An 18,697-nucleotide genomic window follows, 5' to 3' on the forward strand; every position below is an offset into this window, starting at 1 on the left:
TGTAATATTAAACTTTGTGGAAAAATTTTTTAAAAATCCACACTCCATACCTATTCACAAAAAAATAAATTTTGGGAAAAAAAATTCAAAAATCCACAGCTGTTTATAAACTATTTTAATTTCTTCAAAAAAAATTTTAAATATTAAACTTTTGGAAAAACATTCAAAAATCCAGAGTTATTTTCAAACAGTTACATTTTTTTGAAAAAAAAAAATGTCAAAAATCCATAGCTATTTACAATTTATTTTTATTTTTTTGAAAAGAAACTTGTGCTATTAAACTTTGTGGAAAAAATTTCAAAAATCCACACTCCACACCTATTCACAAAAAAATTAATTTTTGGAAGAAAAAAAATCAAAAATCCACAGCTATTCATAATTTTTTTTAATTTTTTGGGAAAAAAATTAAAATATTAAACTTAAGGAAAAAACCTTCAAAAATCCACAGATATTCATAAAAAATTTCAAATTATAAATTTTCTAGAAAAAACAAATACTCCTTAATGTTTTTATTTGGTGGTGGGGCTACAACTTCTCCAGCCCACTCCCTACGGACGCCCCTGACATTTTTGTCGAAGGATTAAAGAAATCAGATATTAACGAGTACTTAACGTTAGCCGCTTAAAAAAAAATTGCCCTCATAAATTTACCCCACGAATCAAATTATATCAATAACTCATCAACTCATTCACATTTTTTGTTTTTTTTGCAGAATATTATTTTTAAAACATACATCAACACTATTAAATATAACATTGCACCCTTGATATTTGTACATTCATCATTCAAAAGTACAATAATTGCAATCTCCTTCCATGACCCACAAACAAACTAACTTTTTATTATTAATTAAGAAGACGATCAATATATTTCATTTGTTATATATAAAGACTCAATTATAAAGATTAAGAGAATTATTTGTTGACTTGTTGACAGAAAATCATTTAATAATAATCTTACACATTCGATGAACAGCTTTTTCTGATATATATAATATTTAAAAGCTTATCAAAATGAATATATTAATTCCATCAATATTTATTTCATGGATTTGATGTAAAATTATATTTATATATATAAAACATAATTTTTGTGTGTGTGTGTCCATTATGGACCTAGGAGGCTACAATTTTGAACCTGGTCAGGCTATTTTCTATAACCAAACCACATAAACTGCTTTTTGGAGGGCAAGGAGACTAGATAGGGGATTGAATTATAAATCAAAAAGTGATTGTCGTCTCAAAAACAACTATATAAATAATAAAGTTGTCTAAATTTATGCAAAGTAAAAACAGTTATAGGCACAAAAACAAATCAGTGAAAATTGTCATTTCGTTTTTTTCAGGTGCAAAAAAAAAAAAAGTTAAACTTCCAATCAAATACGTTATTGGGATTCGTAAATAAAATAAAATTTATAGAAACTTGTCTAAAGATTCGTTTGCGTATAAATATAAATAACATTTTTTTATCAAACATCAATTTTTTAAAAAGATATGCCATAAACTGATGTATTTTGTACATAGAATTTTAGACTCTAGATGTTCTATTGAATATTTTCAATTTCTATAACATTTCCTTACAAAATTTTAGCAATATTTGCAGCTCTCCATACTTTTTGTTTTTGCGAGCACAATTTTTTTTTGTAGGTTTGAGTTCCTCATTACAATTTCAATTTCTATAACATTTCATTACAAAATTTTAGCAATATTTGCAGCTCTCCATACTTTTTGTTTTTGCGAGCACAATTTTTTTTTGTAGGTTTGAGTTCCTCATTACAATTTCAATCAATGTTATTTACTTAATTTATTTGCCAAAAATTTGTGAAAAAAGTTTTTCCAATTTTCTTTGAAAATTTCGATTTGTCAATTTTTTTACATAAATAAAAAATGGACACATCATCTAGACAATTTTTTGATGCATATATGTTGATTTGTTATTTGAAGTTTATAACACATTTATGTAAATTTTAAATTTATAATAATAGATATATTATAATGTTAGCCTCACCAACGGGGTCTAACTATTAAAAAGAAATAATATTGACCATTGTCAATGTGATTTCCCGCTCCCTCTTTGGCCCGAGCAACGTCAGGTAAACATTTGCTAGTATTTTATATAAGTAGGTATAGGAACAATGCTACACATTAGATTAGGGGTGACCAAGGTTAATAGAAATACAAGGGTAGACCATGATGTAATCGGGCTTTCTAGAATTTTCAATCCGACTCCTGGGCAAGACAGGCAGATTTTGAATAAACACGCAATCACTCATAGTCTATGACTTCACCATTGCTAGAATTGTCAATTTAATGAATCGTACCAACTGCTGAACAAGAAAAACAGATTTTGACAAAACACACAATCTTTCATCTACTATGACGTCAATATTAAAAAGTGGTGGTGGAAGTCAAACATCAGTCGTACAGGCGTTATGGTATAGCCTTGTATTTCTATTAACCTTGGGGGTGACTATATCTTGATTCCCAGAAAAGACACTTGGCCTCACTACCAGAGGTGAGTACTTGAACTCAATACTTGCCACCCGACTTGATCACACAATCATAGACTTTACTCTGGACTTGGACTCAAAACTCGATCTTAACTTAAAAGCCCTTTCAATTTTTTCACTAGATATAAGGCTCTTTCAAATATCTTATCTTTTCTGAGGACTTTGAACTGAACTCGATGATTAAAACATTCAAGGATTTGAATTTGTGAGCAAAGAATTGAGACTCAACTTTGTAGACTTGCACAATAAGGACTTTTCCCCATCTCTGCTAACCACTAACAGTTTTAGAATATTAGGACACTGTCAAAGAAAGGTGTTGGGTTCTTTTTTAGGAGTTTTTGTAAATACAAACTGTTTTGGGGTTTTTTCCCCCCCGACACAATTCTTAATTTTTATAAAATTTAATTTAATTGTTTCAAAAATAAATTTAAATCCTTGGTTTTTTTATAGAACAAAAATTCAAATATTTAATTAAAAAAAAAATGGAAAAAAAAAATCAAAAATTAAATTTTAAATATAAAACTTTTATTAATTTTTTGTAAAAAAAAAATCCGTATCTATTCAAAAAAAAATTCAAATATTAAAATTTTTGCTATGGTGCATAATTTGCCCGAATGTTTATAAAAAAAAAATATTGCCCCCATATTTTAGATATTTTTGCTAATGAATCCACATTTTTTACCTTTTTATTTTGTTTCCTTATTATTATTTTGTTTTTTTGGAAAAAAAACAAAGACCTAATCTGACGCATAGGAAATTGAAAGTCCGTTCGACTGCATATGAGATAACATATTATTATTACTATGTGTATTCTCAGTCTCCCAAGACACAAAATTTGGCACAGAGAAATATCTAACTAATATAATAAATAGATGTACATACCTACCGTACACATACTTTGCTAGACAGTACTTAGAAGTCCTAGTACTAGAGTAGCATCTAAGAAAAACGAAGGCAAAGGGAAAGAAACTGAAAAAGCAAACGCAAAATCAACAACCCCTTAGACGGGCTGGCATTTGTTTTACTTCGAACATCGCGGATCGCAATAGCACGTACATAAAACTCACATTATTTATTAAAACTTTGTTCCTCAGAGACTATCTTGAAAGATTTTCCCCATCCTACATACCTACCTACCTAGATAGATACTTTATCCAAGACGAAAGAGTCATGGGACAATCTAAGAATGGAAAAAGTGATGCTCTACTCCCCTATACTCTAAGAGATTTAGTGTAGTGAAAATAATAGAAGAAGATTTATCTTACAAGGAAATAATTAAATTATTATTAGAGGTTTTTTAAAGGGTAAGATGATTTTACGTTATTTTTATAAACATATGTACATAAAAGGAATGAGGGGGAAGTCAAATTGTATAAGGTTGCGTGATTTGATTTGTACTCCGGGTATTCGAATTCGTGAGTTATCAATACAAATATTATATATATTTTTTAGTTTACAACAGATTTGTTTATATATAACTAACGAATATGTTGTAATATGTAAAAGTGTGCAAATCTATGAAGCAATTAAAGTATTGAATGATATTTTAGGTTGGGGAATAAGTAATTTCGTATTTTTTGCTTTATTTCAATTCTTATATAAGAAGTATTAAGGATTTAAGCCATGTATGGCCCATTTCGTTCAATGACTTGTTGGCTATCCAACTTCATAACACCTATTGGCAAAAAGCTTGGACAACTAATTGTCACAGGCCTCTATTGAGGATAAATTTGTACACGCAAGAAACAGGAACAGTTGGTAAGCACTTGGTGCCAGGTCCAGACTGTAGGCCGGCACATTAGAACTTCCCGTCCAAGCTCCCAGAGCTTCTGGCGTATCATCAAAGATGTGTCCGGCCTGGCCTTGACTTGATGATGTCTTATCGTCTCCTATTCACCAATCCTGTCAGCTTTTGTTCCATCACCAGCTTCAAATGGTCGAGTTGTTCACAGTAGAGTGCAGAATTGAGCTGGAAGAAAAATGTTCGGACCACTGTTATGCAACACAAACCAAAAGAGTTTTAGCCCCATTGCAAATTTTCTTGATCACTTTAAACACTTTTTCCCCTTTTAGTAAGGAAAAATGTAAAATATGGGCAAATTTCTTCATTTTGAGACTTTCATACTTTACGCACGATAATTCACTACTAAACCGCCAAGCGCAATACTGTCCAAAAAGTGTTTGTAGTATACACTCACCCTCTTACAACAATCTATCCTATTATCCGATGTGACCAATAATGAACAAGATATACTTATTTAAATAAAAGTGCCGGGAAATACGAAATTACTTTTCCTCCAGCCTAATATAGTTTTAATATTATTATTACTACTGAAATCTGAATTCATGATATGTTTAGAAGCTAATAGAGAGAGAGAGAAAAGAAAAAAATAAATACACAATTTGATGAGAAGTGTCATCTATCATTATATATATTAATATATTGTCATAGAGTGGAAATCAAGAAGCTGTAACTGCCAAGTTTTTATTTCGTCATCATCTACATAAATAAATGTACGTAAGATCAATTGAAATCTCATTCCATTCTCACCTAAATAATATTTGATGTATAATTTATAAAGTGATCACCAGTATAACCATGTATATCCATATAAATTTGTCAAAGAGATGACGTCAGTTTTATTTTATATTCCGTATGATAAATCGGACTTCTGAACAACTGTAGAAATAAAATAAACCGCAAATGAACACAGTACTCCTGACAATTTGAAGAACGTTTGGAAGGAGAGCTGTTTAGCTGCCATGGGACTGTATTAGATCAGCTACAATCCGTCGTGAGATAAAACTAATAAACCCAAATGTAAGAAGGACAATAAAGACTTACACTAATAACTATGGCTGGGATCTGTGTAAAGAAAAAACTAAGAATAACAATTAGAAAAGGAAAAACGGTTGTGCACATGCTCTTTCTGTTCATTATTTAATCAGTCGTGACTATAAAAAGTAGAATTATCCGAGCCTAAGCAAAATCATACGGACACCACTCCAAGTTAATACCAATTGTTCTTAACGTTTTATCATTTTGGTCAAGAAAGTATTTAAAAATACGGAAATGTGTACGAAAAATATGGATATCAACACAACAGTATTGTATAGTACATATATTTTGGCCCAATAAAAGAAAAAAAAGGTTGAGCGTGCGCTCCTTCATCTTTTTTTCCCATTATTCAATCAGCCGTGGGGATGTCAACATCTCCCACTTACAGTAGAATTTCGCCTATCTATACTCTCAATTGATTTAAAAATGCATAATGAAATAAATATTGATGTTTTTAAATATAATTATAATATATATTCCCTGCACTAAACCTCTATTAAATCCTCTTTATAGAAGTAGTTCATTTTCTCCCTCCAAAGTCATGTATCAGGCACCCGATATTCACTTAGGCCTCTATTAAATATTACCATATGTCTCGCACTCCCGCCTTTTCCTTGCGCTCTTACACAAATCCCATCTCTGCTAATAAATCTCCTCTGTGTTACTCCCCGTCTCTCATGAGAAAGCTCACGCATAATTAGTTTATATTCATATTTTATACATTTTTACATATGGGTCCGCTTCATTGATTTTCTCAACATTTCATTCACAAGGGACAACATGACACGGTGTTACCTCGCTAACACAAAAATACCCTATGTATTTTGTTATCAGCTGTCGATTCCCTCTTCTCCACTTGATACGTATTGACGTCATATTTCAATACTTATTCTTTTTGATAAATACCCAAAGTAATCAGTTATTCTATAGTGATACTCCGTTTCCAAAAGAACAGGAATACAATTCCTTGTTGATCCCTCGTTGTTTATATTATATATATGTTGGCCATTTTATTATTTCTATGAAGACATTTTGGCTATTTCTTCATAGAAATAACTACTCATAACTACTCTCTTAATCAAATGATACAGTATCCAATAAAATACTATGTAATTTATTTTAAAAATGGTGAATAAATAATATGGGAGAGACATAAATAGCGGTTGGTATGACTGACTTATTTGGCTAACTACCAAATGATTTCGGGCCTTTCCCCCTGTTTCTTTTTGAATCAAAGGTTGCGTGATACAATTAAGATGACAACGTCATCAAAATCAACTAGTAGTTAGCCTATTCTACTCAACTGTGGGAAATATTCCTCATTTTGTTCACTCCTTAACAAGAGTCAATTGAAGATGAACCAATCAAACACTTTTGAACACTAATAAGGGAAATGATTATAGTAGAAATCTTTTGACAAATAAGAGAAGGAATTGTTGATGTTTTTGGGATACCATTGTGTTAACTGGAGTCTGTTATTGGTATGTCAGATATAGTTACTAGGGACATTGAAGAATTAACATTACGACCTGTATAGGATTCGAGACAGCTTTAGACTTAAAAAAATATTTTACATATGTGGTGTGTCAACATAAAATAATCTTGATCAAAATATATTTTGCGAGGAGTGGGCTGGAGGGGCTGTAGCCATCCCAAATTAAGGAATATTTTTTTTACTAGATGTAATATTTGATTTTTTTCCCCAAAAAATAAAATAATTTTATTTAATTTTTCAAATTTTTTTCTTTAAAAATTATGGATTTTTAAAATTTTTGTACACAAATAAAATCTTTGAAATGTAATTTTTTAAATTATTTTCCAAAAAATTAAATATGTGGAATATAATTTTTGTAATTTTTTTTGCGAGCAGCTGTAGATTTTGTAAATTTTTTTCCGATAAAAATTAATATTTGAAATATAATTTAATTTTTCATTTTTTTTCGGTGAATAGCTATGGATTTTTGAATTTTTTATACAAAAATGTAATATTTGAGAGATAATTTTTTACCCTCAAAAATTAAATATTTTCTGACTACTTTAGATTTTCAAATTTTTTTTGTCCAAAAAATTTAATTTTTCAAATTTTGTGTGAACAGATTTGGATTTTTATTTCCAAAAAATTTAATTTTTCAACCTTTTTTGTATTAAATATTAATTTTAGGATTAAAAAAAATAAAAATGGCTCATAAAAACTTCTAATTAGCTAAGTGCCTCACGTTTTTTTCGAAAATTTTGTCTTCCTCTACTTTCTTTCACCTTTTGTAAAGGAAAATGTGAGTGAATTTGATGAATATAGAGAATATTTTAACAGTTAAATAACTACCACATATGTTCATTTGGATTCCTTACTTTCTTTCACATTTTGAAAACAAAAGATTACAAAAGAGATACAACAAAGATCCCAATTAGTTCCATAGCTACTCTTCAAAGGAATTGAATGGAAAATTAATTATTTCAATTGGTAGAATATTTTCGAAAAAAGTATGTAATATTATGTAGTTGTCAAATTCATTCTCAAATTATTAATTGTTAACATTTTTATTAACATTAATGATGTGAGGTAAAAATACAATTTTAACCTTACCCCTGACTTTGTTTGTCCAAAACTTGATATCCCCCGCCCTCCCCCAATTAATCTTTGATATTACTTTCACTTAAATTGGTTGGAGTATCTTTATAATTAATATCCCACCAATTTAATCAAATGGATTTTCTTCTTGCAGCCTTGCCCTCCAATGATTGAACAATGTTTTACTACTCTTCGGGAGACTCTTTAATTCGTTTTCAGTCTTCCTGAGCTGTTTTTTGACCTTCTTTAAATGGGATAAGCTCGGGAATAAACTTTGATCAATTTTTTATAATGTGCTTCTTTATTCATTTTGATACTTTTTCGAAATGGGATTTGATTGGGAGGAGTAAGTTAAATTATAATTAATCATAATTTTATAAGTTCAATTACAGTTAAATTATTTTTTTATTCTCAGTTGAAGTACAAAAAAAAAAAAAAATCTTGTTAGTTCTTTAATAATTTAGTTAAACACTGTGTAGACAATCTTTATTATCATCAAACTTTGGGACTAGGTCAGTCCAACCCAAATTGTTTTTATATTATCTCCGATATTTTTATAATTTTACATATAGTTTAAAATTATATAAAAACTATAAAAATCTAAAATTTTACCCTTCTTTGACCTCCATTTCATTAATTAATTTATATTGCATAGATTTTTGCTTCGCAACATAATTTGTTGGGAGTTTGAATCTCTATTTTTTTCTTGATTGTTCAATTGGAAGTAGAGAAAATCTCAGCCATAAAAACGGGCAGAATAGTTTTTATTATAAAGTCTTGATAAATCGCTCAATAGACTAACTTAAATAGGTTTTTTTTAAATATCAAAATTAATTTTAACTTAACCAAGGTTGGGTTAGTTAATTTAACTTAAAGTACTCTAAAGTAAATTAACTTAAACGTAACTAGTCCCAAAAATTAAACTCAAATTAACTTTAACTTAACTAGTTCTTTTTCATAGAAATCGACATTAACTATTACTCAACTAGTTATTAAAAAATGAAATAATAATTAACTTTACCTTAACTAGTTGAAAAGATGAGTTAACTTGCCCATCACTGTGTGAATCCTTCATTCTTTGGTTTTCATAGATTTTATGCACCAGGGGTTCCCAGTTAGAAAAGTGTGTTATATTGATGTATGTAGTATAGATTTGTAAATAAAATATATTGGTTATCTTGAAGACCAATGAGTTACTTCGTATAGAAAAGGTTTTGTTCATCAGTGAAATAGTGATCAGGTTTTAATGTAATGAACTTCCAAATATACAATACACCCTCCCTCAAACACATCCTGATTTAAAAATCAATACCTACAATCCGTTAAATCCCCTCCCCGTCAACTGGATGACATAAATGTATAACCCCATATTATTATACTGGTTGGTCAAAAAGTTTTTGATAACTTTCACTGTGATACATAACCATCCGCAACATACCAAAACTCTTATACTTTTCCTGAGTACACATCATGAAGACTACTATTTATCAATTTGATTTCCATAAGCTTCATTTAAAGCATCCAGACGAGGTCAGAAGTAGTAAGTACTTAAGCAATGTAAGCTCTGGACATCTTCCTCACATGGGACTCCACAGAGGGTTTGAGGTTGGCGGTGTTCCTGTGGTAGACTCTACAGGCTTTGTACTCAATATGCCCAAGGTCCAGCATGACAATCATAATTGTCTTTGTCTCCCCGGACTTTGGGCCTCCAAACTCGCTGGATCTGATGGATTTTTGTGTGTAGGGCACGATCGGATGTCAAACCAACTGAGCTCAGAAGGCTAGCAGGAGACATATGTCAAAGAATGACTCCAACCACGCTATTGAAAAGTCTAAAGGATTCAGATAAGGAGACTGTTATGACCAAAAGCCTTTGGTTCAGAAATTATTGTTTTCTTGGTTCCAATTTTATTGATCAAACACTTCTACAAATCTTCTTTAATTATCGTCATATAACACGGCGTTACCTCCTTTTGTATTTTGTTGTCAGCTGTCGATTCCCTCATCTAACTTGATAAGTTAAGGCTATTTTTTTAAATGTATCCTTTCTGATCCAGTGTAGAATAGGGATGTTAAAAGAAACCAAAAATCAACATGGTAAGCCTAACAATTTGAAGAATGTTTTGGAGGAGAGAAAGAAAAAGGCTCACGACGTTTCATTAGATCAGCTACAATCAGCTGAGAGGAAGGAGAAAAGGATATAAACAATTACATTTCCATAAGGACATGAATACAATTTCTTGCTGATTCCTCGTAGTTGCTGTATATATATTGGCTATTTTATTATTTCTTTGAAGAAGTTTTGGCTATCATACACAAATACAATTCTCTAGCGACGCTTATAACAAAATATTACTAAGCAAATTTATAATACAGTATCTAATAAAATACTTTGTTGGAGTTTAATTTTATGAATATATATATATGTGTGTACAATTGTGCAGAAATAATATCAGTGAATGTCTCAGAGTACTTAAAAATTAAATAACAGTTGGTGTAATTAACTTATTTGGCTAACTACCAGATGATTTCGGGCATTTTTTCGGGCTTCTTTTTCAGGAAAGGTTGCGTGATATAATAAAGGTAACTACGTGATAAGTGGTCTCATACTTTTTGAACGCCTGGTACATATATAATGAATTACATAGTAATTCATTTCATGACACTTTTTTAAATTATATTATTTTTAGCAAATGGATAAGATATGAAATCCCAGCTATCAGTTCTTAGACACATTATTCACTGAGAGTCCTCTTTTCTTATTACATAACGCTCTGATTTGAATCATGAGCAATTTTTATATGAACCATAGGTGTCAATTTAGGAAAACATTACATTTGTTTCATACCTAATTGTGGTAGGGATTATTATTAGTAGCATGATGCACAAATTTGTGGGAGGGCTTCAATGCAAATAACGCATTATTTTATGTAGGGACAAGATGTAATTATTATGGTTGTACCTATAAAAACCTGGTGGACCAATGCAAAAACCTGTTTTCATTTGATATCAACATATTATTATCTACGTGGGTGGATCCACGTACCTAAATTGTACAATGTACATATTGTGTATATGGTTGAATGTAATAGTATTTTAATTTATTTTTTACTTTGTTTTACGAGAAAAAATATTAAATTACATGACTTTTGAATGGTTATTTGGAGCCCTTAACTCTACCCTTTTACCCCCTGTGACTTTATTGCCTGAAACATCTACCCTCCAGCCTTTTACCCATTTTTCAAAAAAAAGCCATCATACAACCAAACATTTAATCTTTCAACCACTATACACGTCCTTGCCTTTATTGTCTATCGCAACCTTTCATCCAAACAGAAGCAGAGAAAGGCCCAAAATCATCGGGTAGTTAGCTAAATAAGGCAATCATACCAACTGCTATTTATCTCTTATAGCCAGACTATCACCGTCATATTCTTTATTCACAATTTTTAAAATGAATTACGTATTTATATTTAATACTATTCAAAACCTACATACATAGTATTTACTTCGATACCATAATATAATATTGTGTTAAAAACGCGGCAGTATATTTGATTTTGTATATGATAGCTAAAATTTCTTCATAGAAATAATAAAATTACCCAAATATGTTTATATATGACGAAGGATCAACAAGAAATTGTATTCTTGTCCTTTAAGAAACGGGCATAAGTATCGTATAACTTATTTCTTTGTTTATTCATCAAAAATAATAAATTATGAAATAGCCATGACGTATCAAGTCAGACGAGAGAATCGACAGCTGACAACAAAATACATAGGATATTTTTGTGTTAGCGAGGTTACACCTTGCATAGAAATGTAATTATTAATTTAACTCAATGACGTATGTATTTACGATGTATCGGACTTTCTTCTCTAATCCAATTCACGCCACAAACAATATATTTTTTTCAAAAATTACTTTTTCCTTCTGTTTTAATATATTTAAGCACGGAAAAGCTCGTCTCTGTGGAGGCACCTGTAACAGGCAGCGTGTAGGCTATCCTATGAGCTACCCAAAGATTTAGGTAAAGTTCACATATTATCTCATTTTTATAAATAATCGGTAAAGAGGCATTGAAGATTCGATTGGTCCCAAGGACCTCTGCCGTTAACGACTTAATTAAAATGAAATACACACAACTTATCTTCACAAATACCTTACTAGAAAATGCTCCGCTAGAATCATGGAGTCAAGTCCCTTTATATATTTTGCCTGAGGCTCTCTTACGAAAAAGGTCTCTCAGACCCGGAGAGGAATGATTTCGCATTAATGTGAAAATATTAATTTATCATTTTTATCTCTCCTAATTAATCATTACTTTCTGGTTCGAACTCACAAGTAGCATTGCCTAACAACCGCTCCTAACTACTAGTTTTGGGGTTCGGCCTGGAAATCCTACACCGGTCTGAGACCATCATATTTTTTGTAAAAATGCTCAGTACGGACCCGTCTCATATAAAAATTCGGTCTAGATTGGTCCAAAGGAAAAATTTGGTCTAGTTCAGTCTCAAAAAATCGGTCTAGACCAATTTTACAGATCAATTCTGTATAACATGACATCATATGTTTTTTCAAGTTTAATGACGTTATACGAAGTTTAAACAGAGATAGCTCGAATGATTTTGATCTCTTATCTGTATACAGCATTTGTTCTAAAACTTATTGTGTACTTTTGAGATTTTTTTGAAAAAAATGAATGACAGTTGATCTAAAAAAATTTGTCTCTCATACCATATGAAACCGAAAAAAACTGGTCCATAAATTGAGACAGAAAACAAATCAATCTAAAATGTGAGACGGAAAAAAATCGGTACATGGTCTGGACCGAAAAATCGTTGTTGTAAAAAAAAACACTTAAGACCGAACCGAACTCGGTGCTGGATCGAGTCTCAACTCTAGTGTCTACATATAACCTCCATTTATGTTTTTGGTCCCCTATCGTTTACTAGCTGAACTTCACGATAATGATGTCAAAAAAGGATGAAAGTTAAAGAGTTAGGAGGTAGATGGTGGTCCGGGAAGTGAAATGTTACGTGGTTCAAAGAGGGGGGTGCTTATTCTGTTGTAAAATCAAGGGGAGGCGGTAGATGATGTCCTGTACATATTTATAAAATCAGGAAGGAGAGATCATTATTTGGAGGATTTTTTAAGGAGAGGAAAAGGTTGTGAACTTTAATTTAATCCATCATCTATTTATGTAGATACAAGTTCCTTGATACAACCTTTTTGAATATGATCCACAAAATATACCCCCATATATTTATGCAGATAAATAAATTTAAAAGGTCAATTCGTTACAAAACAAAATAAAACTTGTTTTTTAAGTATGTTCCAGAATCGATCCTAAGAATACAATCCTTCTTATTGATCTACGAGGGTCATAAGCCTTTTGATAGAGCCTATCGTACATAACATCTGATAATGTGTGGGCTAAAATATTGTGTCAGGCTTCAGAATTGTATATGAATATATCGACTCAAATTGTATTCATATCATCACAAAATTCTACTCCCATAAAAGTGTTTTTATATACATACATACAAAAATTATATACAGTTTAGTAAATATAGGTATATTTTTGCTTATATAAAGAGTTTTATTTCAAACTCTTTCTTCGTTATATTTTTGAGTTAAGCTTGATGAATAACTGTAGAATTTATGATCCTGGGATTCTATGATCCACATTGGTTAGTACAATCTAGGGCTGCAGTTCATTAAGGGACAGTGGGTCCCCTTCTCCAGTTTTGAGAAGACAATTACAAAATGTGCCTATGTAGAGAAATATATTTTTTTAATTTTAAGGTTGGGATCGATGAAAATTGTAAGGTTTGAATGAGGGATTGAAAAGTTAAAAAGTTTGTGAGACTCTACTCTACGTTAATCATGTTGAACAATTTAGTTTTATGTAACTAGAGATACGTGAATACTTGGAATGAAATTAATCTAAATTTATCCTTAAGAAGCAATTTATGAAAAAGATTTATATATATATCAATTCTGCTCGTAATCCAAAGTAGTTATTTAGGACAGAAAGTGTTTCGTGAATAATAGGAATCCCTGACTTCAATTTGGATAACAAAGTAGGAGTCTTTCTTCCAAAAATGTCAAACACCCTCATCTTTTATTGGGATACCGATGCTAAATCCTAGTTTTTTGGTGTACACCAGGGTCCAACCCTCCGTGTTATAGACATTAGATAACGGCCATATTTTTCTATTATTATTATACTTTATTAAATCTATAAACTATTTTTGGACTTAATTGGATTAAAAATGAATGCGTTTTTGATGTTGAAGTGAGGATCTCTACCAAAATTTGGGGCCTTCTTTTGACGAATACGTTTTTTTTATTTTGCTAACTTTAAATGCACATTTCTCTATAGTAAATGAACCGATTGATCTCAAATTTTCAAGATTTAGTATCTACATCTTGTTTAAAAAAAAAAGAATCACCAATTCTGAGATATATGTTTATGTTTTGTCAAAAACTAAGCTGGACTGCAATGGACCGAATAAATAAAGACCGTCACGACACTAGCCATCAGTTTCTGAACGTTGATTGGTTGTCTTATTTCTTTACAGATGAAAGGCTGCATGATACTATTCAGGAAACGTAATCTGTTTATTATTGTTTCTCGTAATTTTATTTTACATTTTTACATATCCGAAGCATCTCTTTAACCATAATATGGATATATTAATATGTATGCTCGAATATTTTGATGTTAAAATATGGATTTCCATAAAATAAGGACAAAAGATCACCTGTTGATATGTAAGATTTACCCTGGTATACCTACAAAAGAGTATACAAATCTCCTCTTTAATACATTCTTCTTATTTCCGAGGTTGATTTTTGATGATTGAAATTTTGAAATGCTATGTGTATAATGTACCTTCATGTTTTAATAAAAGATAATGATTTGATCCTGCTGGGAAATTCTCGATACACAGTAATTTACCTTGTACAGATACATAAGAATGTAAATGTTTTGATATTTTAATTTATTAAAAAAACCTTTTAAAAGAGTATGCTAGGTAGGTAGTAGATTACTAACCCAAAATCCATTTCCGCAATTTTTTTAAGACAGATTTTGTCTTACAAATGGATTAAATTGTCAAGGGTTGACTTTATAACAATTGTTTCCTTTACATATTCAAGGCATTTACATGCCATGGATAATTTCTTTACTTTATAAACGCTTTGAAAATTTCATTTTGTTTTTAATTCAACTTACGTATGTATTAAAAAAATAGTAGTGATGGCAAGATTCCAAAAAAAACTCTCGATTCCAATCCAATTTTAGTAAAATTCTTGATGCCGATTCTTTAATATTTTAAATAATAGGTAAAATAATACAATTTTGCTAGCAGGGGCGTCCACAATGATTATATTTTTTTAAGAGGGGCTTGTTTTTGGAATTTTTTTGAAAAAAATTCCAAAAATTTATAATTTTTGGGAAACAATTTCAAATATACAATTTGATATTTAAAATTTTTTCAAAAATCCACTACTATTCACAAACAGTTATTTTTTTAGAAAAAAATTTCAAAAATCCATAGCTGTTCACAAATTATTTGAAAAATTAATTTTTAATGTAAAATTTTTTGATAAAAAAATTATAATACTAAATTTTTTAGAAAACAATTTCAGTATAAAATTGATATTTAAATTTCTTTCAAAAAACCCCAACTCTTCACAAAAAATTTCAAAAATCCATTGCTATACTCAAAAAATTAAAATTTTTGGAAAAAAATTTCAAAAATCCATAGCTGTTCACAAACAACTTGAAAAATTAATTTTGAATGTAAATTTTTTGATAAAAAAATTCAAATACTAAATTTTTATAAAAAAATTTTAATATAATAATTGATAATTTAATTTCTTTCAAAAATCCACAACTCTTCACAAAAAAAATTTAAAAACCGATGGCTATTCTCAAAAAATGAAATGATCTTTGAGGAAACAAATTTTTTCATAAAAAAATTCAAATGCTAAATTGTTTGTAAAAAAATTAAAAAATTATTTAAAAAAAAAAAATTGAAAAATTAAGTTAAATTTCAAATATTAAGTTTTCTAGTAAAAAAGAAAAGGTTTTTTTTCATAACTTAGGAAAGTAATTAAGAGTTAAATAATAAATACCAGTAATTAGTAATAATCGGAATTGCAATAATTTAGATTATTTTCCCGATGCTGATTCTATTAAATACACCCTATTCTTTACTTCCCGATTCAAATTCCGATTAATCATCCCATCATTAAAAAATAGGTAACGAGCAAAAGTTATTGAAATAAGAGAAAGTGGAGCAAACAATTTTAATTTTTTGTATTAAAAGAATAAATGGCACCTTAGTGATTAAGTATTCCATTTTAAAGTATCCAAATTAATGGATTATTGAAAATTGTACTACAAGGGAAACTAACAAACATAAAAATTACCATGTATTTTGTTGCTATCCGTGAAGTCCTCTACACCTTTTCATTTATCAGCTTTCTAAATGTTGATTAATTGAATTTGAAAACGCTGTTTATAAGCTGTGAAACATATAAATAATAATTCCATAGTTACAAACAGATTTTGGGCCTTTACTTGTTTCTTTTTGGGAGAAAAGGTTGTGAAATACGAAAAAGAGAATGACGTGAGTAATCTTATTAATAAAGCAAGGTTTATCTGTATACACATGAAAAGTAGTCAGAAGGTACATTGTATATAGTCGTCCCTGATGTACATCATATACATATTTTTGATCTGAGACGTAACATTGTAGTCTTACTACTGAAACAGTCCTTAAAAAAGGTTAAAATCCATCCCTCGTGACGTCAATGAGGGTGTTTTCTGTTTTTAATTATTCCGGTATATAATACAATAAATTATAGAAGAAAGTAACAATATAATAATATGTTCAATTGTCTTGCAAAAATCACATGATTTTTGCAACACATGTGCAATAGTCTTAATACATATTTCATATATCTTATTTGGTTCAATAATCCATGGATATTTTTATGAAAATTCCAAGGACCGACAGTCCTAAGGACTGGGTCCCAAGGACCAACGGTCTTAAGGGCTGGCCCCAATGATGTACAGTCCTAAGGACCGACACACCACTATGTATATCTTACATTAATTCATATGTATAAAAGTATTGAGTAGTCATGTGTAAGTGGCCTCATAAAAAGTGGATCAGTTATCTTCCATATTATTAAAGACTTTTCATTACTCAAACAATATTGACTGGTCCCCAGGGACGTCAATTCAGCCAGAGCTATGGTATAACAAATTTAAGAGACATAGTTACAATACGCAAAGAAGTTTTTTATCAATAATATATATTTTCATAGAGAATCATGGAAACTGTTCAAACATTATCCTTAACTAAAGAAGGTATCTGGATAAAGAAAAAAAGGTTGATGTGTTTTTTTATACATATATTATTTAATAAGTCCTGGGTGTTAACTTCTCTCTCTGAAGTAAGCATTGTTGCCTATCTTTGGTGACAATTGTTTTAAAAATGCATAATAAAGTTTTATAACAGGGACCTGACATGAGCGAGGTTCTTAATTCAGTAGTACCATATGTCTCTCTTTCACCTTTCCACTCGTTTTTTCCTTACAAATATTTCATCTCTACATATGGGAACCTACTTCAGCTTATTTCGTCACTCGAAATAAGGATTAAACATATTAAATTTTACTCCTTGTTATTTAAAATGTAGAAAGTTCTCTTATTAAAAGTAGTGCCCCCGTTTCTCTCACCGATCCACCATAAATCAAATCACAGGCAGTGAATATTAACAATGGTCTTAATTCAGAAATGCCATATGTCTTGCTCACACCTTCCCCTCGTTTCTAACAAAAATTATATCTCTAGTCTTCACATATTCCTTTGTTGTAAGAATAAAACTCTTTTGTAGAAAAATAAAGTTGTCAATGGATTAGCAGTTGTCTTTTGGCAGTCATTAGTTTCTTTGTTTGCAGGGATATGATGTATTTAGATAATTAAGCAAATTCATTTAGACATTTATATTTTTCAATCTTTTAAGATTAAATAGACATATGCAAATTATTTGTCGTCCATCTATGTATATAGCAATTATTTTAAATAGTTCCTATAAAATGAGGTCAAGAGTGTTGAAAAAAAAAGAGACCACTTTATTCATTAAATTGCTTCCTTTTTGTTTCTAAAGTAAAACGTCCTGACAATTTTAAATATGTATTAGTGATGGGACGATTTAAAAAACAAAACCGATTCCGATGCGATTTTGGTAAAAATTCTCAATGCCGATTCTTTAATATTTCAAAAAATATTTATTAAAAATACCATTTTGGTATCAGGAGCATTCACAGGATGTATATAATTTTTTTTTTTTTTTTTGGTTTTTGGATATTTTTTGAAAAAAAAAAATAAATCCAATAATTAAAAATTTTTAGAAAAAAATTGGAAAAATGAAATTTTTTGGAAAAAATATATAAAAATACTGTTTTGATATTTAAATTTTATTGAAAAATCCACAACTATTCACAAGAAATTAAATTTTTTGGGAAAAATCTCAAATATACAATTTGAGATTTAAAGTTTTGTCAAAAATTCAGAACTATTCACGAAAACTTCAATTTTTTGTAAAAAAAATTTGAAAAACACATGTTTATTCTCAAAAAATTCAATTTATTTGAGAAATTTTTTAAAGTCCACAGCTGTTAACTATTAAACTTTTCGGAAAAAAATTTCTATAATTCCTATTAGTTCTCAAAAAAATACATTTTTTGGAA

At 29.7% G+C, this 18,697-nt stretch overlaps 1 protein-coding gene across 3 annotated transcripts in view; it reads left to right on the forward strand.

Annotated features, from left to right (window-relative positions):
- The first annotated feature begins 3,398 nt into the window (after nucleotides 1-3,398).
- Nucleotides 3,399-18,697, forward strand: part of LOC121129638 (ras-associated and pleckstrin homology domains-containing protein 1) — a 50,015-nt gene continuing 34,716 nt past the window's right edge. The window contains exon 1 of one of the 3 annotated variants that reach the window (XM_040725366.2): nucleotides 3,399-3,813. The gene's annotated coding sequence lies outside the window, so the exon portion shown is untranslated. The remainder of the gene's footprint in view (nucleotides 3,814-18,697) is intronic. The other 2 variants (XM_071893345.1, XM_040725367.2) reach the window with 2 other exon arrangements.

The sequence above is a fragment of the Lepeophtheirus salmonis genome, chromosome 14 (genome assembly GCF_016086655.4).
Source record: "Lepeophtheirus salmonis chromosome 14, UVic_Lsal_1.4, whole genome shotgun sequence".
NCBI lineage: Eukaryota > Metazoa > Arthropoda > Copepoda > Siphonostomatoida > Caligidae > Lepeophtheirus > Lepeophtheirus salmonis.